At 42.9% G+C, this 24,641-nt stretch overlaps 1 protein-coding gene across 4 annotated transcripts in view; it reads right to left on the bottom strand.

Moving 5' to 3' along the window:
* The window catches only part of LOC129821379 (double-stranded RNA-specific editase 1-like), a 180,287-nt gene that overhangs the window by 91,551 nt on the left and 64,095 nt on the right, over positions 1–24,641 (bottom strand). For 2 of the 4 annotated variants that reach the window (XM_055878994.1, XM_055878993.1), the window contains exon 3: positions 8,273–8,327. The exons of the other annotated variants lie outside the window; for them this stretch is intronic. The gene's annotated coding sequence lies outside the window, so the exon portion shown is untranslated. The remainder of the gene's footprint in view (positions 1–8,272; positions 8,328–24,641) is intronic. 4 annotated transcript variants of the gene reach the window in all.

Raw genomic sequence — 24,641 nt, 5'->3', positions numbered from 1 at the left:
ACACGTTGTATTCGGCGCATGTGACAAATAAAGTTTTAGATTTTATTTGAAATTAGAGGGAAATAATTGTGTTTGTCAGGCCTGGTCTGTTTTGCTGCCGCCCTAGGGAAGATCAACATATGCCGCCCCGTGTCATGTATAATATAACCTGCTGCATAAGTTCTCCTAACCTGCAACAAAGTCAAATCTGACATTAATTTAATTTTACAAAAGCTGGATCCCTTCTAGCCATGATCGGCCAGTCCTGGTGTTAGACAGCCTAATTAAAATGTTCATGCCTAGGCTAAATTCCAATTAGAGAGGCCCAGATTGTGTTTGAAAACAGCTGTGTTTTGTTATTTATTAAAATGTTCATACAAATAGCTCTTTAGCAAATTATATTATACAAATATTATATTTTAAAGTTGTGTTTTACGAATAGGCGGCTGTTCTTCTAGGTTAAATGTTTAAAAATATATATTTATAGCTGGGATGACACCGTAAACGGTAATGTTTTGCTTCTCAATAAAACCGGTCACGTTGGTATAAGATCATTCAACTTTATTTTATTACAACTTCACAGGCTAATTTCTATTCTGGTAAAATGCATTACAATAATCTAAAATAGATTTTGAGCACTTTGGGTGGACACCATAATGCATTACGCATCTAATGCATACGGATGTCGGATAAATTTGTCAAATGTCCGGTAAATTAAAATCTTGCCTGCTCACGTTGTCCAGCGCCAAATTTTCTAAGCGGAAAAACACTGGCCCGTGCGTGCATGCATTTGTCCATGTGTAATCATCTCCTGTAGGGAACAATCTGTTGCACTGTTTCATTTTGATCCCGTTAAACGTTAAATCACCTGTTAAAAGCTGCAATCCCTTTCTAGTTTGAGGTTAGTTCTATCAAACCAGAACAACATTGTGTTGTCAACGTAGAGACTTTGTCGCTACATTTTGCACGGTCTCAGACCCCTCCAGCGACTTGTATTGGTAGAAGAGTATAGCAACAAACGTAGCTACTTTTTAAGGCTGCCTCTGCTACTTTTGGTTGATTTAGCAACCTCCCTGTTTGCGTGACCGCTCGGCTGAGCTCAGCTGTTCTGCTCTGCAGTCTGCTCCCTCTCCACGGCTCAGCTTCCGCCGGCTGCTGCCTGTGTGCACCCGTCATTTGCGCCCCTTCCCTGCCTCTCCGCTCCCTCCCCAGCCCCTCTAGGTCCTCTCCCCAATGCTGCAGCGAGTGAAGTTATTACATTGGTTCCTTGTTAAATGACACCAAAGCTCTCCATTAAATAAATAACAATACATAAATAAATAAACATTTTCTAAAACATACGTTTTTTCTATGCTGCTTAATTATTTACTATCGGTTCCTCCTTCAAACATTGTTAAGTTTTGGAGAATTGCTCATTGCATGAGCGTGAGGGACAAGATTAGCATAAAAAAGTATACATTAACGTTATAACTAAATTATTATGTCATGACGTCATCTAGCGACAAACGGAGAAACAAAAAGCTACTTTCCTTGAAAAATATTTTGCAACACTAACATATTGTTAATTATGGGTGTATGACCACACTGTCTGGCCCCAAGTCATGCTGTCGCCATCTCTCCCAGTGCATGGCAATCTTTCGTCTGAACTCACCTTTTTCATCCCTCTCACCCTCTTTGTCTTCTCCCTTTCTTTTCCCCCCCAATGTCTGGGTCTAAAACACACATTATTTCACAAAAACTATTTTCTTCCAAATAACACTACCAATTTCTCACTCATAACAAAAACCCATGGATGTAATGATACAAATAATTATTTGACATACTAATCAAAACCAGGGGTTAGTATCAAAAATGGCAAAAACTAAATGAATGCCACAACAACCCTGTCCTACACGGTGTACTCTGTTGTGCCACTGCCAACATATGACAGGTTTGGGATCATTGTGAGACTTGAACACCAGGTTGAGAGAGAGCTGGCTGTGATTTGTATTGGCCTGACATGGGTTCCGGCAGGGACAGATTGCATTGGGCTATCCCTGCTGTGCTTGACATTCTGCTAGCCTGGCTAGCGGTGAGCACGTCCTTGGCTGCCCTTTCTGGGGACTGGAGATGTAGTGACTGGACGCGGTGACTGGATGTGGAGACGAGGGGGTGGTAGGGTTTAGGGAGTGGGCTAAAAAGCTCTCTAGGGCAGCGGTTCCCAACCTTTTCTGTTCTGGGGACCACCAAAAGCTCAAGGACAGGTTGGAAACCACTGCTCCAGGGGAGATATAGCTGGAGTGGGAGAGGACACTTCAAGCTTAAAGACATTGTTTATGTCAAATTTGGCCCTGTCCGGGGGTTTCTTCGGATGGGGCCACAGTGTCTCCTGACCGCTCCTGTCTCAGCCTCCAGTATTTATGCTGCAGTAGTTTATGTGTCGGGGGGCTAGGGTCAGTTGGTTATACCTGGAATACTTCTCCTGTCTTATCCAGTGTCCTGTGTGAATTTAAGTATGCTCTCTCTAATTCTCTCGTTCTCTCTTTCTCTCTGAGAACCTGAGCCCTAGGACCATACGTCAGGACTACCGGGCATGCTGACACCTTGCTGTCCCCAGTCCGCCCGGCCTTGCTGCTATTCCAGTTTCAACTGTTTCTGCCTGCGGTTACGAAACCCCTACCTGTCCCAGACCTGCTGTTTTCAACTCTTAATGATCGGCTATGAAAAGCCAACTGAGATTTATTCCTGATTATTATTTGACCATGCTTGTCATTTATGAACATTTTGAAAATCTTGGCTCTCTCTAATTTTCTCCTTCTCTCTTTCTTTCTCTCGGAGGACCTGGGCCCTAGGACCATGCGTCGGGACTGCCGCCCGTGGTGACTCCTTGCTGTCCCCAGTCCGCCTGGCCTTGCTGCTATTCCAGTTTCAGCTGTTCTGCCTGCGGTTATGGAACCGCCACCTGTCCCAGACCTGTTGTTTTTCAACTCTTAATGATCAGCTATGAAAAGCCAACTGAAAATTATTCATGATTATTATTTGACCATGCTTGTCACTTATGAACATTTTTGAACATCTTGGCATAGTTCTGTTATAATCTCCACCCGGCACAGCCAGAAGAGGACTGGCCACCCCTCATAGCCTGGTTCCTCTCTAGGTTTCTTCCTAGGTTTTGGCCTTTCTAGGGAGTTTTTCCTAGCCACCGTGCTTCTACACCTGCATTCTAGCTGTTTGGGGTTTTAGGCTGGGTTTCTGTACAGCACTTCGAGATATTATCTGATGTACGAAGGGCTATATAAAATAAAATTGATTGATTGAAAATTGATTGATGTACAATGCCTTCGGAAGGTATTCAGACCCCTGGACTTTTTCCACATTGTTAGGTTACAGACTTTCTAAAATGTATTATTGTTTTTTTACTCAATCCATAATAACAAAGCAGAAACAGGTTTAGAAGTTTGAATACTTATGCAAATGTAATTTTTCTGTTTTTAAATTTGCACAGACTATTTACTCAGTACTTTGTTGAAGCACCTTCGGCAGTGATTATAGCCCCAAGTCTTCTTGGGTATGATGCTACAAAGCTTGGTACACCTGTATTTGGAGAGTTTCTTCCAGTTTTCTCTGCAGATCCTCTCAAGCTCTGTCAGGTTGGATGGGGAGCATTGCTGCACAACTATTTTCAGGTCTCTCCAGAGACGTTCGATCGAGTTCAATTCCGGGATCTGGCTGGGCTACTCAAGGACATTCAGAGACATGTCCCAAAACCACACCTGCGTTGCCTTGGCTGTGTGCTTAGGGTCATTGTCCTGTTGGATGGTTGAACCTTCGGCCCAGTCTGAGGTCTTGAGCGCTCTGGAGTAGGTTTTCATCAAGGATCTCTCTGTTCATCTTCCCCTCGATCCTGACACGTCTCCCAGTCCCTGCCACTGAAAAACATCCCCACAGCATGATGCTGCCACCTCCATGCTTCACCGTAGGGATGGTGCCAGGCTTCCTCCAGACATTCAGGCAAAAGTGTTCAATCTTGGTTTCATCAGACCAGAGAATCTTGTTTCTCATGGTCTGAGAGGCTGTAGGTGCCCTTTGGCAAACTCCAAGTGGGCTGTCATGTGCCTTTTACTGAGGAGTGGCTTCCGTCTGGCCACTCAACCATAAAAGCCTAATTGGTGGAATGCTGCAGAGATGGTTGTCCTTCTGGAAGGTTCTCCCATCTCCACAGAGGAACTTTAGCGCTCTGTCAGAGTGACCATCGGGTTCTTGGTCACCTCCGATTGCTCAGTTTGGTCGGGTGGCCAGCTCTAGGAAGAGTCTTGGTGGTTCCAAACTTCTTCCATTTAAGAATGATGGAGGCCACAATGCTGTAGACATCTTTTGGTACCCTTCCCCAGATCTGTGCCTCAACACAGTCCTGTCTCGGAGCGCTACGGGCAATTCCTTCGACCTCGTGGCTTGGTTTTTGCTCTGACATGCACTGTGAACTGAGGGACCTTATATAGACAGGTGTGCCTTTCCAAATCATGTCCAATCAATTGAATTTACCACAGGTGGACTCCAATACAGTTGTAGAGTCATCAAGGATGATCAATGGAAACAGGACGCACCTGAGCTCAATTAAGAGTCTCATAGCATATTTATGTAAGTAAGGTATGTTTTTTTGTAATAAATCTGCAAAATCTCTAAAAACATTTTTTGCTTTGTCATTAGGGGTATTGTGTTTAGATTGCCGATGATTTTTAAATTAATACATTTTAGAATAAGGCCGTAACGTAACAAAATGTGGAAAAAGTCAAGGGGTCTGAATACTTTCCAAAGTCACTATCTACTGTACATCAGAGCAAATTCCAGTCCAGAAGGCCTTGAGCAGTCTTTTTTGGTTTCTACCTCGTAGTTAATTGCAATAAGGAGTGTTCTGGACTAGAAGTCGACCAATTAGTTGGAATGGCCGATTTCAAGTTTTCATAACAATCAGTAATCGGCATTTTTGGACACCGATTGTGTACGATTACATTGCACTGCATGAGGAGACTGCGTGGCAGGCTGACTACCTGTTATGCGAGTGCAGCAAGGAGCCAAGCTAAGTTGCTAGCTAGCATTAAACCTAACTTAGAAAAAACAATCTTAACATAATCACTAGTTAACTACACATGGTTGATGATATTACTAGTTTATCTAGCTTGTCCTGCGTTGCATATAATTGATGCCTGTTAATTTATCATCGAATCACAGCCTACTTCGAAAAAAACGGGTGATGATTAACAAGCACATTCGCAAAAAAAAAGCACTGTCGTTGCACCAATGTCTACCTAAACATCAATGCCTTTATTAAAATCAATACACAAGTTGATTTTTAAACCTGCATATTTAGTTAATATTGCCTGCTAACATGAATGTCTTTCAACTAGGGAAATTGTCACTTCTCTTACGTTCTGTGCAAGCAGAGTCAGGGTATATGCAGCAGTTTGGGCTGCCTGGCTCGTTGCGAACTGTGTGAAGACTATTTCTTACTAACAGAGAGCGTAATTCATTTGCCATAATTGTACATAATTATGACATAACATTGAAGGTTGTGCAATGTAACAGCAATATTTAGACTTAGGGGTGCCACCATTTCAATAAAATACGGAACGGTTCTGTATTTCACTGAAAGAATAAACGTTTTAGTTTCGAAATTATAGTTTCCGGATTTGACCATATTAATGAACTAAGGATCGTATGTGTGTGTGTTATTATAATTAAGTCTATGATTTGATATTTGATAGAGCAGTCTGACTGAGCGGTGGAAGGCAGCAGCAGGCTCGTAAGCATTCATTCAAACAGCACTTTCCTGCGTTGGCCAGCAGCTCTTCGCTGTGCTTCAAGCATTGCGCTGTTTAGGACTTCAAGCCTATCAACTCCCGAGATTAGGCTGGCAATACTAAAGTGCCTATAAGAACATCCAATAGACAAAGGTATATGAAATACAAATGGTATAGAGAGAAAGTCATATAGTCCTATAATAACTACAACCTAAAACTTCATACTTACTAACTTAAACGTTAGCTTTTTTACATGGCAAATATTGCACTTTTACTTTCTTCTCCAACACTTTGTTTTTGCATTATTTAAACCAAATTGAACATGTTTCATTATTTATTTGAGACTAAATTGATTTTATTGATGTATTATATTAAGTTAAAATAAAAGTGTTCATTCAGTATTGTTGTAATTGTCATTTTTACAAATATATATAAAAATTGGCCAATTAATCGGTATCGGCTTTTTTTGGTCCTCCAATAAATCGGTATCGGCGTTGAAAAATCGTAATCGGTCGACCTCTATTCTGGACACCAAGGACTGGAATTAATTAAACAGCCCTGCTATACAGCCACACATGCTTGCAGGCTATACACACGCACATGCATGTCCTCACCAGAATGGTTGGGCGATGTCTAGATGTTTATACCATTCCTGTACCATACCAGGGTATACGGTATTACCGGCAGTGCATACAAAGAGTCGCTGTTTTTATCCAAATGTATAAAATACTAAAATGACTACTAGGGAATTCCCATAGCGGATCTTAGCTAAATGCTAACAAGCACAAGCGAACAAACCAATTGCAAGGACAGACAACCAGTTCATAAAGTTTTACAAATATCTCAAAAGGGTACTCACAGGATCCAGGAAGCGATGAATTGTCTCTGCCGTAACCAAGAAGCGTTATCTTGCAAGCTAGACACTTAACTAGCATGTTAGCAAACCAAATGCATAGCTGTAGCCCTGAGCTGGAGAGAATTTATTTGGCACAACTTAGACAGTTCTAAGATATTTAGCTGCCAAACATTAGTAGTGAATTTCAAGTGTAACTTGATCACCTCTATTCATTGTTGTGCAGCGCAAGAGTCGTGTCACGAAGCAAAAACATACAATGGTATTTCAAAATACCCCGGTATACAGTACAGCACCCAAGTCTACTCACCAGCACAGCTAATTTACTCAGAGTAGTGTTTCTTTAAAGCCAGTGATATCCAAGGTCAAACATTATTAGGAGAGCGCACACCCCGTGTAGAGATGTAGGGCATCAGATGGGGAAATCATTTCCATCTCTACCTTCCATCCACTCTCTCCCTCTCGGTCTCCCCTCTTCTTACTCTTGATAGTGTCCTTTCATCCCCCTCTCTATTTTCCTTCTTCCCCCGATGCCCCCTCTCTCTCTCTCCAAGGTCAAATACAGGCTCCGTGTGATGCGTTAGCCTGACAACTCACATTCAATTCTTCCGCTGCTCTGTCGCTACATACTTTAGTCAGACTGACATCATTTAAGTAATTTGTGGTGACGAGGGGCACAAAGGTGGTGGTATTTTCAAACCGCCACTTTACCCAAATGTGTTTAGGCCCAACCCATCGGCTTCTGGTCCAATCAGACAGTGCCGAGTGGGTACGAATTCGGTGAAGGGTCATTACGGATAAGATCCAGACTCATTGCGGATTTGAAACTAACGTTCATGACCGGGGCGGTTGGCTGGAGCAAGGAGTCTGGGTAGCCAGACAAGTGATGTGTGTCGTTTCTGCCGTAGGACAGGACACACTCCAGACTTCTAGTCTCTCACACCGGAGGGCCTCAGACATAGAAAAACACACTGAGCTTTAAAGGCCTACGAGTCACACTCAGGTGCATATCCACACATGTGAGCGTAAACACACACAGATAAGAACACACACACACACACATATATACGAAAAGGGAGAGTAACCCAAGAATGGCATGTTATCATTACACGATCTGTTCTGGTACACACAGGGCGAGAGGTAGCTCGATTGCACTTGACGCAATGGAGCAATTGAGTGCATGTCACAAACGCCGAGAGCCAGGGATGTACCAAACACACACCACCGTGGTCAGCCATGATCGATCGAGTAAGGGTGTGATGGTGCATCGGCAGTGGAAACTATCACAGGGCACAGTGGGGAAAACATGTCCCAGTCACAAACCCCTAAGGAAATTTAGGAGGGGGGGGACAGAGGCTGTTTTGCAAAGTTGTTACTAGTTCTGTCCCAATAAACAGCAGGCACAACATGACATCCAAAGCACTTAACATTATCTGGGCGCTGTGATAGGAATACAAAAGTCTGTCTGTTTTGCAAAAGAGACATTATCTCGATGACACCACACTCTGTAAATAAAGGAGAAAGGGGAGATAAAGATACGGGGAGATAAAGGGGAGATAACGATACTCTGCAGGTAGTAGGCAAGCCAACTCTTAAGCAGAGTGGGGTAAACACTGCCTACCCTAATCAGTGGTAGGAGAAAATTATTAAAAAGTGGACCTACCGTTCGAAAGGGGTGAGAGCTGGAAGCTACTTCTCTGTAGTTCACTCTGCTTTTACTGAGAGAAAGAGAGCGAGAGAGGGGAGGAGAGAGTGAGAGGGGAAACAGTGCCAGTTAGGATGAGCAAGCCTTGTATAACACCATTGTACATTCAGTGCATACATAACACTGCCTCATTGGAAAACACAGAAGCCTGTATTCCAACAGACCATGATGGTGTTATTTTAACAGCTCCAAATTCAACGAATGTGCCGTTAAGACCGCATATTAAACTTTAAAATGAGAGACTGTTCCGAGTGATTTTTTTTTTTTTTTCACCTATATTTAACGAGGTAGGCCAGTTGAGAACAAGTTTATGTACAACTGTGACCTGGCCAAGATAAAGCAAAGCAGTGCAGCAAAAACAACAGAGTTACACATTGGATAAACAAACGTAAGGTCAATAAAACGATACAAAAATCTATGTCAGTGTGTGCAAATGTAGTAAGATTAGGGAGGTAAGGCAATAAATAGGCCATAGAGGTGAAATAATTACAATTTAGCAATTAAACCCTGGAGTGATAGATGTGCAGAAGATGATATGCAAGTAGAGACACTGGGGTGCAAAAGAGCAAAAATAAATAAATACCAATATGGGGATGAAGTAGTTGGGTGTGCTATTTACAGATGGCTAAATGTTGGCTAAATTATAAATGGGCTATGTACAGGTACAGTAATCTGTGAGCTGCTCTGAAAGCTGGTGCTTAAAGCTAGTGAGGGAGATAAGTGTTTCCAGTTTCAGAGATTTTTGTAGTTCGTTCCAGTCGTTGGCAGCAGAGAACTGGACGGAGAGGCGGCCAAAGGAAGAATTGGTTTTGGGGGTGACCAGAGAGATATACCTGCTGGAGCGCGTGCTACAGGTGGGATACAAGGGATCTTGAAGGAGGAAGGCTAGAACTCCATTTTGCAACGCCCTGCCTTACCCTGTGGACGACGCTTAATTGGAGCCAATTTCCTCCTATAAGGACATTTATAAGTGACCCCAAACTTTTGAACGGTAGTGTGTGTGTGTGTGTATATATATATATATATATATAACACACACACTACACTTACACTCTCAAACAAAACCCACATTCACTGCATACACCGACCCAACACACACTTATTCTGCTGCTGCTGCTACCAATGTTCTTTATTTTATCTATCCTGATGCCTAGTCATTTTACCCTGCCTTCGTGTACATATCTACCACAAATACCTCATCCACCTGCACATAGATCTGGTGCTAGTAATCCCTGTATATAGCTAAATGGTGTATTTTATATTTGTGTTTTACTATTTTGCTTTTTACTATTATGTTTCAATTCTGCATCGTTGGGAAGGGCTCGTAATTAAGCATTTCACAGTTAAGCTTACACTCGTTACATTCTGCCCATTTATCGTTTAATTTCCATTTTTGCATGCAGCACTAATGGAATGATGAGTTGTGTCACAACCAAGGAGATTTCTACACCACTGGTGGTGAATGGTGAATGTGTGAACACCCAAACGGTTTTCACTGCACGCACACACACACAGTACACTCCCAACATTCACATGCACACATCTCCACAAGCATACACTAGGCTTGGGCGGTATACCAGGGTATTTGGAAAAAGCCACTGGATGGTTTTCACAATACCGTCAACTATTTCGTTTAAGTTTTTTTTAATACATTTGAATATTTGTAGTTATTTTAAGTAAATACCTGCAGTCAACATGTGCAATACGTTAGGTGAAATGCAGAACACAATATTTATCTCCTGTCACAATTTTTCATTATGAAGCTTATCGGTAGTCCCAAGTCATGTGGTGTTTGTTTAGAAGCACACAAAGACGAGACCGGAAACTTGTGTGACACTATTGTGCAGCATGCGCCAGGTGTTCTAATTACAGTATGGAATTAACAACTTAAATGTTTGTCGGCTAGATACAATACATTACCTAAAGTACGTGGACACCTGCTCGGAGAACATCTCATTCCAAAATCATGGGCATTAATATGGAGTTGGTCCCCCCCCTTTGCTGCTATAACAGCCTCCACTAGATGTTGGAACATTGCTGCGTGGACTTGCTTCCATTCAGCCACAAGAGAATTAGTGAGGTTGGACACTGATGTTGGGCGATTAGGCCTGGCTCGCAGTCTGCGTTCCAATTCATCCCAAATGTGTTCGATTGGGTTGAGATCAAGGCTCTGTTGCAGGCCAGTCGAGTTCTTTCACACCGATCTTGACAAACCATTTCTGTATGGTCCTTGCTTTGTGCATGAGGTATTGTCATGCTGAAACAGGAAAGGGCCTTCCCCCCAACTGTTGCCACTAAGATGGAAACACAGAATCTAGCATACAATGTCATTGTATGCTGTAACGTTAAAATTACCCTTCAGTGGAACTATGCAGCCTAGCTCAAACCATGAAAAACAGCCCCAGACCATTATTCCTTCTCCACCGAACTTTACAGCTGGCCCTATGCATTTGGGCAGGTAGTGTTCTCCTGGCATCCGCCAAACCCAGATTTGTTAAGCGTGATTCATCACTCCAGAGAACACGTTTCCACTGCTCCAGAGACCAATGGCGGCGAGCTTTACACCACGCAATATTACACTGCAGAGGAGCAAACACACACACACACCTGCTCTTATACATATATAGGCATACTCTCACAACACACTCGTCCAGTCGCTCCTTCTCTCGCCGTATCCCATCCTAAGTATAGCTTGCCCATTAATCAGCTAAAGCTGAAATTATACCACCTCCAACATGTAATCTGATTGTGAAGAATGATAAAATCACACCGCATTCCTCTGGTTCAGGAGAGGAGGGGTGTTGGGTGTAAAACAAATTGGTATGCATTCTCTATGGAGCACATTCCGATTAGACACAAGCAAACAAATAGTGCTGCGATCGGATTGATTAAGCACGGCACCGGCGCCGGGGGAAGGTAAGTGCGCGCGCTTTAGGGCAGTTATGGATGAAGACCGTGAAAATAAGTCACTTTTTATTTGGTCATAACTTTTTTTTATTTCGAGAACGAACCGCTGACTGAAAATGGGACGGCCGGGAATTCATGCTGTTGAGTCTGTTTCTGCGGTAACTTGGACTCTTACTGTGATATAACTTTGTTGCTCCTTTGTGAAACAAGCAAGGTGTAGTAACAAACAGGCATAAGCTTCTTGCCCGGGGCAGCCAAGGGGCACATGACCAAACAATGTGTGTTTTTTGGAACACAGTCAGGGTGTCAACTTAAGCCACAGTACTATAAAGAGTAGGAACAGTAGAATACACCAGGTGCAATTTTGAAATCGGTTTGTGCATCACATGTTTTTCTCTCGCAATGTCAGTCACTGACATTCACTCAGTTAGCCATGTCAGCTAACATTTTTTTGATTGGTAGTTAGCTGGATAGACTATCGAAACTTGCAGTAATCATGCCGAATACCGACCGGGCACACACCTTGACCTCCAGGGGCCTCATTCTCACTCAGCTATCATATTAACATGGCATAAGTCATCGCACCATCTCAAGCTGCAGTCAATTTTATGCAGTTCCAGGCACAGACTCTTAAGGATGTCTTGGCTACACCTAACCCCATTTTTCCCCCCAACAGTCAACTACGGAGTACACAATTATATTCAAAACCATATTAGTGATTGCTGTTGGGTTTAATAAAGGGAGGCCTGCAAGAATCTGGGTCAATATGTTGGAAGCAAAACCTAAAAAACGGTGTTTGGAAGGTAACTAGGAATCAAAGAAACGTTGTGTGTTCATTATCTGTTAAAATGTGATTTTTTTCTATTTTATAATTGTTGCAATGAGACGTAAGACAAGGAGCCGCTATGTTAGGTATAAAACACAAACGGAGATGATAGTTGTAACCATTAAGGCAGAAGCATGGGTCTGAAGGTCATCTCCTACAATGTGAAAGACATCCATGGGCCAATTAAAAAGTTGAAATATGAAATAAAAAGCTATTGCACAAGAGACGCACCTGCCAGATAGTGGGCACCTCAAGCTCAATAAAACCTGGGCTAAATCAGGTGTTTTTCCTCATCACATAATTCTGGGAGGAGAAGGGGAGCATCTATTCTAACACACAGACCTACCAAATTTGTTTAACATGGAGTAAAAGATCAGGGAGATCAATATTATTGAACGGTTCCATTGCAGGAGTGAAAGTCTCAATGATCAATGCTCTTAATGAAGATCAACTCGGGTTCATGAAAACTATTCTTGATTTGATTTCTGATAATGTAAAAGGGGTTGTTTTTGATAGGAGAGTATAACTACATTTTATCCGGTACTGATAAGGCTCACACCTCTAGAGCACCCATATCCAGATTGTCCCGTGCTTTAAGAAATGGCTTCATGGAACTGGGTCTAGTAGAGTGTGTGGAGACATTTGAACCCTAAAAAGAAGAGATTTTGCATTTTACTCCCACCTCCATAAATGTTATTCTTGTATTGGCCACTTCTTCATGCCAAAAACAGACACATATAGAAATGTAGAATGCAGGATCTTGAACATTACTCTCTGATCATGGGCCAGTGTCAGCTGTATGGGACCTGGAGAGAAATCCACACCCCACATTGTGGAGGATGAACACCTCACAACTTGATGAAGCTGAATTTAGGCAGTTTATTCATACAGAATTTGATCAGTGCTTAGAGTTGAACCAAATACCTGATGTTTGACCTGCCGTTCTATGGGAAGGCGATAGTGAGAGGGTGTACTATTTCCTATGCATCAGCGAGGGGAAAAAGTGAAATTACGCAGGAAATGTGACGATGACGTCGAGAGATTGGAAACCATGCATAAACAACAATCCTCATACGATTAAAAGGAGGCCCGTAATGTCCTTTCTGAGATTTCAAAAGCAACCCCATTATAAGAACGGGAGCAGAGCAAGTCGTTGACTTTCTTTCTGGTTAAGGAAACCACAGGCACCTACTATCATTCAAAATGTTCAATCAAATGATGTCAATACACCCTTTGTTACAAGACCCCAGGATTCATCAGCAACCGTTGCAGAGTTTTATGAGAATTTATATTCAGACTTCGAAAAATACCCTGAGCCTGATAAACTACAAGGTTTCCTCCGAGGCATTGAACTCCCTCATTTGACGAGCTCAGCAGTGACAGAACGAGATAGACCTATACCAGAAGTAGATATCAGAATGGCTATGAAATAAATGTACTCAAAAATAATAAAATATTCCGGTTCTGGTGGTACACTGATGGTAAATTAATGAATTATATAAAACCTTCCCGGAACACGTTACTCCAATATTAGTGGAAGTGTTTTCAAATGTATTAGGAACCAGAGAGCTTCCTTACACTTGGAGATAATATCTGATTAGTGTTAAAACATAAACAATGGAAAAATGCTACTGACTAATTCATATAGACCTATCGCTTTGCCCCAAAATTATTACTAACTGCTTATATCCATTTTGGCAAAGCGACTAGGAAGAGCTAACACAGATATTAAACACCGTGATCAAACGGGGTTCATTGCTGGTCGTCAACTGTCGGAAAATATAAGAAGATGCCTAAATGTTATATCATGCCAGGGTGAGGAAAATATGGCACTGGCCTTGGATGCACAGAAGGCTTTTGATCAGGTATCATGGTCTTATCCGTTTCAAGCGCGACATGAATTTGGATTTGGCCCCAAGTTCATTAGACGGGTCAAAAGTCCAAGTCAATGACCATTAATCTGCACCTTTTATTATTAAAAAGAGGGGTCCAGCAAGGTCGCCCACTAAGCACACTCCTTTTTCCCATTAGTATTGAACATCTAGCCCAGATGATAAGATCCAGCCTGAATATCAAATGCATAGAAATTGGCGAGGAAGAGCACGTATGCTGCTGATATATTGCTGTTTGTCTAATGTATGCAATTATGTGCCATGCTTGATTAATGTAAAATAACATATGGGATTTACTCAGGATATAAACTGAATGTACAGTGGGGCAAAAAAAGTATTTAGTCAGCCACCAATTGTGCAAGTTCTCCCACTTAAAAAGATGAGAGGCCTGTAATTTTCATCATAGGTACACTTCAACTATGACAGACAAAATGAGGGGGGGGGGGGGGTGGAATCCAGAAAATCACATTGTAGGATTTTTAATGAATTTATTTGCAAATTATGGTGGAAAATAAGTATTTGGTCACCTACAAACAAGCAAGATTTCTGGCTCTCACAGACCTGTAACTTCTTCTTTAAGAGGCTCCTCTGTCCTCCACTCGTTACCTGTATTAATGGCACCTGTTTGAACTTGTTATCAGTATAAAAGACACCTGTCCACAACCTAAACAGTCAAACTCCAAACTCCACTATGACCAAGACCAAAGAGCTGTCAAAGGACACCAGAAACAAAATTGTAGACCTGCACCAGGCTGGGAAGACTGAATCTGCAATAGGTAAGCAGCTTGGTTTGAAGAAATCAACTGTGGGAGCAATTATTAGGAAATGGAAGACATACAAGACCACTGATAATCTCCCTCGATCTGGGGCTCCATGCAAGATCTCACCCCGTGGGGTCAAAATGATCACAAGAACGGTGAGCAAAAATCCCAGAACCACACGGGGGGGCCTAGTCAGAGAGCTGGGACCAAAGTAACAAAGCCTACCATCAGAATGAATGGGGCCATGTATCGTGAGATTTTGAGTGAAAACCTCCTTCCATCAGCAAGGGCATTGAAGATGAAACGTGGCTGGGTCTTTCAGCATGACAATGATCCCAAACACACCGCCGGGGCAACGAAGGAGTGGCTTCGTAAGAAGCATTTCAAGGTCCTGGAGTGGCCTAGCCAGTCTCCAGATCTCAACCCCATAGAAAATCTTTGGAGGGAGTTGAAAGTCCGTGTTGCCCAGCAACAGCCCCAAAACATCTCTGCTCTAGAGGAGATCTGCATGGAGGAATGGGCCAAAATACCAGCAACAGCGTGTGAAAACCTTGTGACGACTTACAGAAAACGTTGGACCTCTGTCATTGCCAACAAAGGGTATATAACAAAGTATTGAGATAAATAAGTATTCGGTCAATAACAAACGTTTTCCACCATCATTTGCAAATAAATTCATAAAAAATCCTACAATGTGATTTTCTGGATTTTTTTCTCTCATTTTGTCTGTCATAGTTGAAGTGTACCTATGATGGAAATTACAGGCCTCTCTCATCTTTTTAAGTGGGAAAACTTGCACAATTGGTGGCTGACTAAATACTTTTTTGCCCCACTGTAAGTAAGACTGAAGCCTACGCTACCCCATATCAGGTACAGTGTCAATTTTCAGGTGGCCTGACAAGGGAATAAAATATCTAAGCATTACTATTCCTACCGCTCTTGAACTATATCAAATTCATTGACGTGATAACCACAGATTTTAGACGATGGACGATTCTACCTCTCACTTTATCGGGAAAGGTAGAAACAATTAAGATGACTATTCTTCCCAGACTGTTATTCCCATTTCAGACACTACCGGTTCTGGTTCCAGACTCCATATTTCAAAACACTCCATCTGCCAATAGAATCAGACGGTCTAGGGTTACAAAACTTTAGGTGGTACTACTGGGCCACCCAACTACCACCAATGATTCCTTGGATAAAAGGTTCATCTCAAAAGTAAGACTTTCCCTGGGACAGATGCCAAACGGTGACCGTAAAAACTCGTGGTCCAATCATACGCTCCAGATTTCGACGAGAGTAAAACAGTCTCCAGCTGTCTATGTGCATATCATCCCTAACGGGTATTGCGTATCTCACAGATTTCTTCCCATTGTCACTAAATTCAGGTTTCCACAGGTGGTTATTACCTATTTTGCAATATGTACACCAAGTAAAAAAAGAAATCAGTCAGTTAACTAAGTTCAGACTTTCATTTGCCAAAGTCAGATGTCTTTACAACTAAGAAACTATTTACTGAAACACCAACTGGGTAAAAATGAAAGGTGAGCCCTCTCCCATAGAGAAATCTTGAATTAATACACATAAAATGACAACTAGTAGTACGCAAATAACACAACTATACCAATCTATTTCTATCATGACACAGAGCAATACTCTGCAAACTAAGTGCAGGTGGGAATCTGAATTTGGGGAGAATATTGCAAATTAAACTTGAGAGGCAATCTGTAGAAACGCTCATTCCATTACACACAAATATATGGGAAGAACATCAATGGAAAATCATCAGTAGGTCATTTCTAACTCCAAAATGGTGAAGACCAGAAACAACTAGTTAATGCTGGAGAAAACGTAGGGAACTATTCGCAAATGACCTACATATTTTCTGGTTTTGTCTAGAATAATGAAATTCTGGAATGATGTTTATGACTTTTTAAACAATATAATTAAATGCTCCCTAGCAAAGAACCCAAAGAGTGCTGTATTCTGAGTAATCCCTGAGCAGTTTTAAAATGCCTATTTATTAAAGAAATGTATGACAGCGTACTGGCTAAATAAGAACATTCCTACCATAGAAGAGTGGACTTCTAGAATGAAATAAAATGTATTTAATGGAAAAGATGACCTATAAAAATGAAACTGCAAACAGATGGGGGGGGGGGGGGTGGGAAACACTACTTGTAAACAATATTGTGTACATTACTCATTAGTCTCGAAGCAACCAAACATACTGTATGACAAATGCGATGACTTCTTTTTTGTATTATTCACTTTCATTTGATTGAAAATAAATTGTGCTTAATTGTACAGTTATTTGTTATATAACCGTTTATCTCAGAAGACCGGAACCTTAATAATATCTATCATACTTCAAACACTAATTATACTAGTTGACTACACATTGCACAGACGCATAGTACGGACACTCACTACGCAGTGGTTGGGAAAGGGTATGGGTGCTGGACATACGACTCATACCACACTGCTGTCAGAGATCACACATACTGACTCAAGGTACTGTAGTTTAGGGAATGGGTAAGGGACGCGGACCATAATAAATAACAAAGCAGCCACTGCTGTCGGATGTCTTCATTCTTCGGGAAATAGTGTAGAGGTTAATCTTACACTATGGCATCCAGTCACAACACAGTGCTCTTTTTCCAGCATGCTGGTAAGTAGCTTGCCAACGAACATTCACACCACAGACGAAAGGACACCAGTATCTACTAGTAGCTGGCTTACGGTTTGTAAACAAAGCCAAAGCAAGGAGTAGGCGCACATGTGATGCCGGTTTGAAAGGTGGTACATATTTAAATTAGCTTTCGTTAGAAGCAACCATTGGTGCATAAAAAGTCCTACTTCAAGTGATGTTGCATAAAGCCAGAGGTAAATCCTTGGTAATGCCTGCCTCCTGAATTCATGTGTCTGACACAGGGGGAGGAGACCAGTAACTTTATGAGCAAACTTATCAATGTACCAGCTTGTCATTTTTCATACTTGGGTCACCCGACTTTGAACTGGTTCCATCCAAATTGATGCTTCGTAAACTAACAGTGAAATGTTTACAACAATGGAAAAATAAAAGACTGACAAATAATAACTAGGAATAAATACAGGATAACTTGGACACACACACACACACACACACACACACACACACACACGAGGTACCAGTGCCGAGTCGATATGCAGGGGTACGAGGTAATTGATGTAGATACACTATATGACCAAAGGTATGTGGACACGTGTTCGAGGAACATCTCATTCCAAAATTGTTGGTCCTCGCTTTGCTGCTATAACAGCCTCCACTCTCCTGGGAAGCCTTTCCACTAGATGTTGGAACATTGCTGCGGCGACTTTCTTCCATTCAGCCACAAGAACATTAGTGAGGTCAGGCACGGATGTTGGGTGATTAGGCCTGGCTTGCAGTCGCCGTTCCAATTCATCCCAAAGGTGTTCGATGGTGTTGAGGTCAGGACTCCGTGTAGGCCAGTCAAGTTCTTCCACACCGATCTCAACAAGCCATTTCTGTATGGACGGGGGCATTGTCATAATGAAACAGGAAAGGGCCTTCCCCAAACTTCTGCCACAGTTGGAAGCACAGAATGTCTTTGTAAGCTGTAGCATTTAGATTACCATTCACTGGAACTAAGGCGCCTAGTCAGTACCATGAAAAACAGCCCCAGACCATTATTCCCCATCCACCAAAATTTACAGTTGGCACTATGCATTCGGGCAGGTAGTTTTCTCCTGGCATCAGCCAAACCCAGATTGGTCCGTCGACTGCCAGATGGTGAAGCGTGATTCATCCCTCCAGAGAATGCATTTCCACTGCTCCAGAGTCCAATGACAGCCAGCTTTACACCACTCCAGCCGACGCTTGGCATTGCACATGATCTTAGGCTTTTGTGCGGCTGCTCGGCCATGTTAACACATTTCATTTAGCTCCCGACGAACAATTATTGTGCTGACGTTGCACCAGAGGCACTTCAGCACTCGGCGGTCCCGTTCTGTGAGCTTGTGTGGCCTACCACTTTGCAGCTGAGCCATTGTTGCTCCTAGATGTTTCCACTTTAGAGTAACAGCACTTACAGTGGACCAGGGCAGTTTCAGTAGGGCAGAAATTTGACAAACTGACATGTTGGAAAGGTGCCATCCTATGAAGTTGCCGCATTGAAAGTCACTGCGCTATTCAGTAAGGCCATTCTACTGTGGAAATTGCATGGGTATGTGCTCCATTTTATACGTCTGTCAGCAACAGGTGTGGCTGAAATACACAAATCTACTAATTTGAAGGGGTGTCCACACACTTACGCATATATAGTGTATCTACATATAGGAAACAGGATAGATAATAAACAGTAACACAGCGTATGTGATGAGTCAAAAGAGTTAGAGAAAAAAGGGTAAAAGCAGATAGTTAACCAATAGTTACCCAGACTAAGTATTTAGCAGTCTTATGGCTTGGAGGTAGAAGCTGTTCAGGGTCCTGTCGGTTCCAGACTTAGTGCATCGGTACCACTTGCCATGCATTAGCAGAGAGAACAGTCCATGACTTGGGTGGCTGGATTCGGACAATATTTAGGGCCTTTTTCTGACACGCCAGGTATATAGGTCCTTTTAAATAACCATATCTTAAATTGCTAAATAATATATTTTTTAAATTACAGTTTTTTTCTATATACACACACACACCATAACAAAATGTGGCATATTACTTGCTAAATTTCCAGTGCCTTGACCTTTTCCACATTTTGTTATGTTACAGCCTTATTCTAAAATGGGTAAAAAATAAATACCCCTTAATTACAAAGTGAAAACTGGTTAAGAAATGTTCGCAAATGTATTAAAAACAAAAAAACAGCCAGTTTTAATTTGAAAGACATTTACAATAGGGGAAAAACAACCTTATGTACCAAAGTATAGCTATGAGACTAGAAATTGAGTTCAGGCGCATCTTGTTTCAATTGGTCATCCTTGAAATGTTTCTACAACTTCATTGAAGTTCATCTGTGATAAATTCAATTGATTGGAAATATGGAAAGGGACACACCTGTCTATATAAGGTCCCACAGTTGACAGTGCATGTCAGAGCAAAAACCAAGCCATGAGGCCGAAGGAATTGTCCCTAGCGCTCCAAGACTGGATTCTGTCGAGGCACAGATCTGGGGAAGGGTACAAAAACATTTCTGTAGCATTGAGGTCCCCAAGAACAAAGTGGCTTCCATCAATCTTAAATGGAAGAAGTTTGGAACCACCAAGACTCTTCCTAGAACTGACAGCCTGGCCAAACTGAGCAATCGGGGGAGAAGGGTCTTGGTCAGGGAGGTGACCAAGAACCCAATGGTCACTGACAGAGCTCAAGAGTTCCTCTGTGGAGATGGGAGAACCTTCCAGAAGGACAACCATCTCTGCAGCACCACCAATTAGGCCTTTATGAGTGCCCAGACGGAAGCCACTCCTCAGTAAAAAGGCACATGACAGCCCGCTTGGAGTTTGCCAAAAGGCACCTACAGCCTCTGACCATGAGAAACAAGATTATCTGGTCTGATGAAACCAAGATTAAACTCTTTGGCCGGAATGCCAAGCATCACGTTTGGAGAAAACCTTGCACCATCCTTACGGTGAAGCATGGGTGGCAGCATCATGCTGTGGGAATGTTTTTCAGCGGCAGGGACTGGGAGACTAGTCAGGATCGAGGCAAAGATGACCAGAGAAAAGTACAGAGAAAACCTGCTCCAGAGCTCTCAGGACCTCAGACCAGGACAATGACCATAAGCACACAGCCAAGACAACGCAGGAGTGGGTTTGGGACAAGTCTCAATGTCCTTGAGTGCCCCAGCCAGAACCCGATCGAATATCACTGGAGAGACCTGAAAATAGTTGTGCAGCAACGCTCCCCATCCAACCTGACAGAGCTCAAGAGGATCTGCAGAGAAGACTGGGAGAAACTCCCCAAACACGGGTGTGCCAAACTTGTAGCGTCATACCCGAGAAGACTCAACGCTGTAATCGCTGCCAAAAGGTGCTTCAACAAAGTACTGAGTAAATGGTTTTATTTTTTATAAAATTAGTAAAAATGTCAAAAAATTATTACGGGGTACCTGTAAATTCAAATTTAGAATAAGGCTGTAACATAAAATGTGGATAAAGTCAAGGGGTCTGAATACTTTCCGAAGGCACTGTATATAGAGAAAGCATGTCAAGCTAGGCCTTGCTTTACCCTAATGCATTTTAAACTACCTGATGTCCAGGGCAGTAAAAATTATGTTCGGGCCAGTGAGAAAATAAAAATAAAAAGTTAAATGTACCGTGTCAGGTGAAACGAGGCCTACATATGCTGAATCACAATGTCCCCCCCCCCCCCCCACATCTGTGTGCATGTTAAACAGCCTGTCCTGTGCGTGTGTCAGGGAGATAGACCGTGATTGATAAACAGATCTAGCAAAAACACTCAAATCTATTCTGAGCTAAATAAAAACCTAAATCGCAATCACTACTTATGAAAAGGGCTTTGTGGAGATTTCATGAACAAAACATCACAGAAATCTCCCATTCGATTTGCTGGAGCCTCCATGGAAAACCGGTGGAATGAGTAAACGAGTTAAGTGGATTTGACGAGCAAAGGGAAAAAACAAACAGTCCTCTAGGGCTTAACACAAAGAGCTAAATTATTTTGCTGTGCCTATTGATATTCGCATCAGCTCTCCGATAATATACTTCAGCCCCAACGTTATTGACGCCTGGTTTCACAGCAATAAACAGAGAGCATAAAGACAGAGGGGGGGAGGAGAGAAAGTGTGAGGAAAAGAAAGCTGGGGTTGAAAAGTCAGCAATTGTCATACCATATCTTTTGATGACCTTGGTATCTATCTACTCTTCTAAACATACGGGCTATGATCAAATCATTATGAACAACTGCAGGCTATAGAGGAAGAAGAAGAAGAAGTGGCAAATCATAAGCATTTCTATGCTAAACTATAGGACTGTTTTGCTATCACAGTCTGGAACATGTTCCGGGATTCTTCCGATGGCATTGAGGAGTACACCACATCAGTCACTGTCTTTATCAATAAGTGCGTCGAGGACGTCAACCCCACAGTGACTGTACGTACATACCCCAACCAGAAGCCATGGATTACAGGCAACATTCGCACTGAGCTAAAGAGTAGAGCTGCCGTTTTCAAGGTGCGGGACTCCAACCCGGAAGCTTATAAGAAATCCTGCTATGCCCTCCGACGAACCATCACAGGCAAAGCGTCAATACGGGGCTAAGATTGAATTGTACTACACCGGCTCCAACACTGTTATGTGGCAGGGCTTGAAAACTATTACAGACTACAAAAGGGAAGTACAGCCGCGAGCTGCCCAGTGACACGAGCCTACCAGACGAGCTAAAATCACTTCTATGCTCGCATCGAGGCGAGCAACACTGAGGCATGCATGAAAGCATCAGTTGTTTCGGACGACTGTGATCATGGACTCCGTAGCCGACGTGAGTAAGACCTTTAAACAGGTCAACATTAACAAGGCTGCGGGGCCAGACAGATTACCAAGACATGTGCGCCGGGCATGTGCTGACCAACTGGCAGGTGTTTTCACTGACATTTTTAACATGTCCCTGATTGAGTCTGTAATACCAACATGTTGGACTTTTTTTTTTTTTTTTTTTTTTTTTTTACACCGTTATTTTACCAGGTAAGTTGACTGAGAACACGTTCTCATTTGCAGCAACGACCTGGGGAATAGTTACAGGGGAGAGGAGGGGGATGAATGAGCCAATTGTAAACTGGGGATTATTAGGTGACCATGATGGTTTGAGGGCCAGATTGGGAATTTAGCCAGGACACCGGGGTTAACACCCCTACTCTTACGATAAGTGCCATGGGATCTTTAATGACCTCAGAGAGTCAGGACACCCGTTTAACGTCCCATCCGAAAGACGGCACCCTACACAGGGCAGTGTCCCCAATCACTGCCCTGGGGCATTGGGATATTTTTTAGACCAGAGGAAAGAGTGCCTCCTACTGGCCCTCCAACACCACTTCCAGCAGCATCTGGTCTCCCATCCAGGGACTGACCAGGACCAACCCTGCTTAGCTTCAGAAGCAAGCCAGTAGTGGTATGCAGGGTGGTATGCTGCTGACTAAACACCCTCCTCTTCAACTGGATCCTGGACTTCCTGACAGGCCACCCCCAGGTGGTGAGGGTATGTAGCAACACATCAGCCACGCTGATCCTCAACACTGGAGCCCCTCAGGGGTGCGTGCTCAGTCCCCTTCTGTACTCCCTGTTCACCCACGGCTGCATGGCCAGGCACGACTCCAACACCATCATTAAGTTTGCAGACGACACAACAGTGGTAGCCCTCATCACCGACAACGATGAGACAGCTTATAGGGAGGAGGTCAGAGACCTGGCCGGGTGGTGCCAGAATAATAACCTATCCCTCAACGTAACCAAGACTAAAGGAGATGATTGTGGACTACAGGAAGAGGAGGACTGAGCACGCCCCCATTCTCATCAACGGGGCTGTAGTGGAGCAGGTTGAGAGCTTCAAGTTCCTTGGTGTCCACATATCCCACAACCTAGAATGGTCCAAACACACCAAGACAGTCATGAAGAGGGCACGACAAAGCCTATTACCCCTCAGGAAACTAAAAAGATTTGGCATGGGTCCACAGATCCTCAAAGGGTTCTACAGCTGGAACATCGAGAGGATCCTGACTGGTTGCATCACTGCCTCGTACAGCAATTGCTCGGCCTCCGACCGCAAGGCACTACAGAGGGTAGTGCATACGGCCCAGTGCATCACTGGGGCTAAGCTGTCTGCCATCCAGGACCTCTACACCAGGCAGTGTCAGAGGAAGGCCCTAAAAATTGTCAAAGACCCCAGCCATCCCAGTCATAGACTGTTCTCAGTACTACCGCATGGCAAGCGGTACCGGAGTGCCAAGTCTAGGACAAAAAGGCTTCTCAACAGTTTTTACCACCAAGCCATAAGACTCCTGAACACCTAATCAAATGTCTACCCGGATTATTTGCATTGTACCCCCCCCCACCCCCTCTTTTACACTGCTGCTACTCTGTTCATTATATATGCAGTCACTTTAACTATACGTTCATGTACATACTACGTCAATTAGCCCGACCAACCAGTGCCCCCGCACATTGGCTAACCGGGCTAACTGCATTGTGTCCCGCCACCCACCACCCCCTCTTTTATGCTACTGCTACTCTGTTTATCATATATGCATAGTCACTTTAACCATATCTACATGTACATACTACCTCAATCAGCCCGACTAACCGGCTACTGTATATAGCCTCGCTACTGTTATTTTTCACTGTAGTTTTTATTTCTTTACTTACCTATTGTTCACAGAATACCTTTATTTTTCTTTGAAATTTGTCGGTTAGTAAGCATTTCATTGTAAGGTTGTTGTATTCAGCGCATGTGACAAATAAACTTTGATTTGATGTGCTTTGCCGGTACTGAGGTGACTCGGCCACAGGCCCGTTTCAGTCTGTGTGCGCGCGTGTGAAGGGCATCCACATGCTTCCCAACCGAAACAGTTCGGAAGAGTTTGTGCATATATTGTAGTATGGTGACATTGTGATATTTTTGTTGGTTTTGGAGTTAGGTGAGGGTTTTTTCGGCTGTTCGGGCAGACATTTGTTTCTAAAGGCAAGCTGAAGTTTGGAGCCAAAGTCAAAACCCTTTTGTCGGTGTTGGATTCCTCAATAAAGTATTTGTCGTCATTCAACGAGACATGACTTGTTTTCATGCCCATTTTGTAATTGAGAAATATTGCACCAAACATCCTAGTTAGAATAACAATTGTGCGACTAAGATGTCCTCTGCAAAAACGTCAACGTTAATGACAGATTTCTCGAGTTACCTTACATTAAGTCTGACTATTTTGAGGAAGTGTTTA

This window comes from Salvelinus fontinalis, chromosome 23 (assembly GCF_029448725.1).
Source record: "Salvelinus fontinalis isolate EN_2023a chromosome 23, ASM2944872v1, whole genome shotgun sequence".
NCBI lineage: Eukaryota > Metazoa > Chordata > Actinopteri > Salmoniformes > Salmonidae > Salvelinus > Salvelinus fontinalis.
This window is presented reverse-complemented; position numbering and strand designations above follow the sequence as displayed.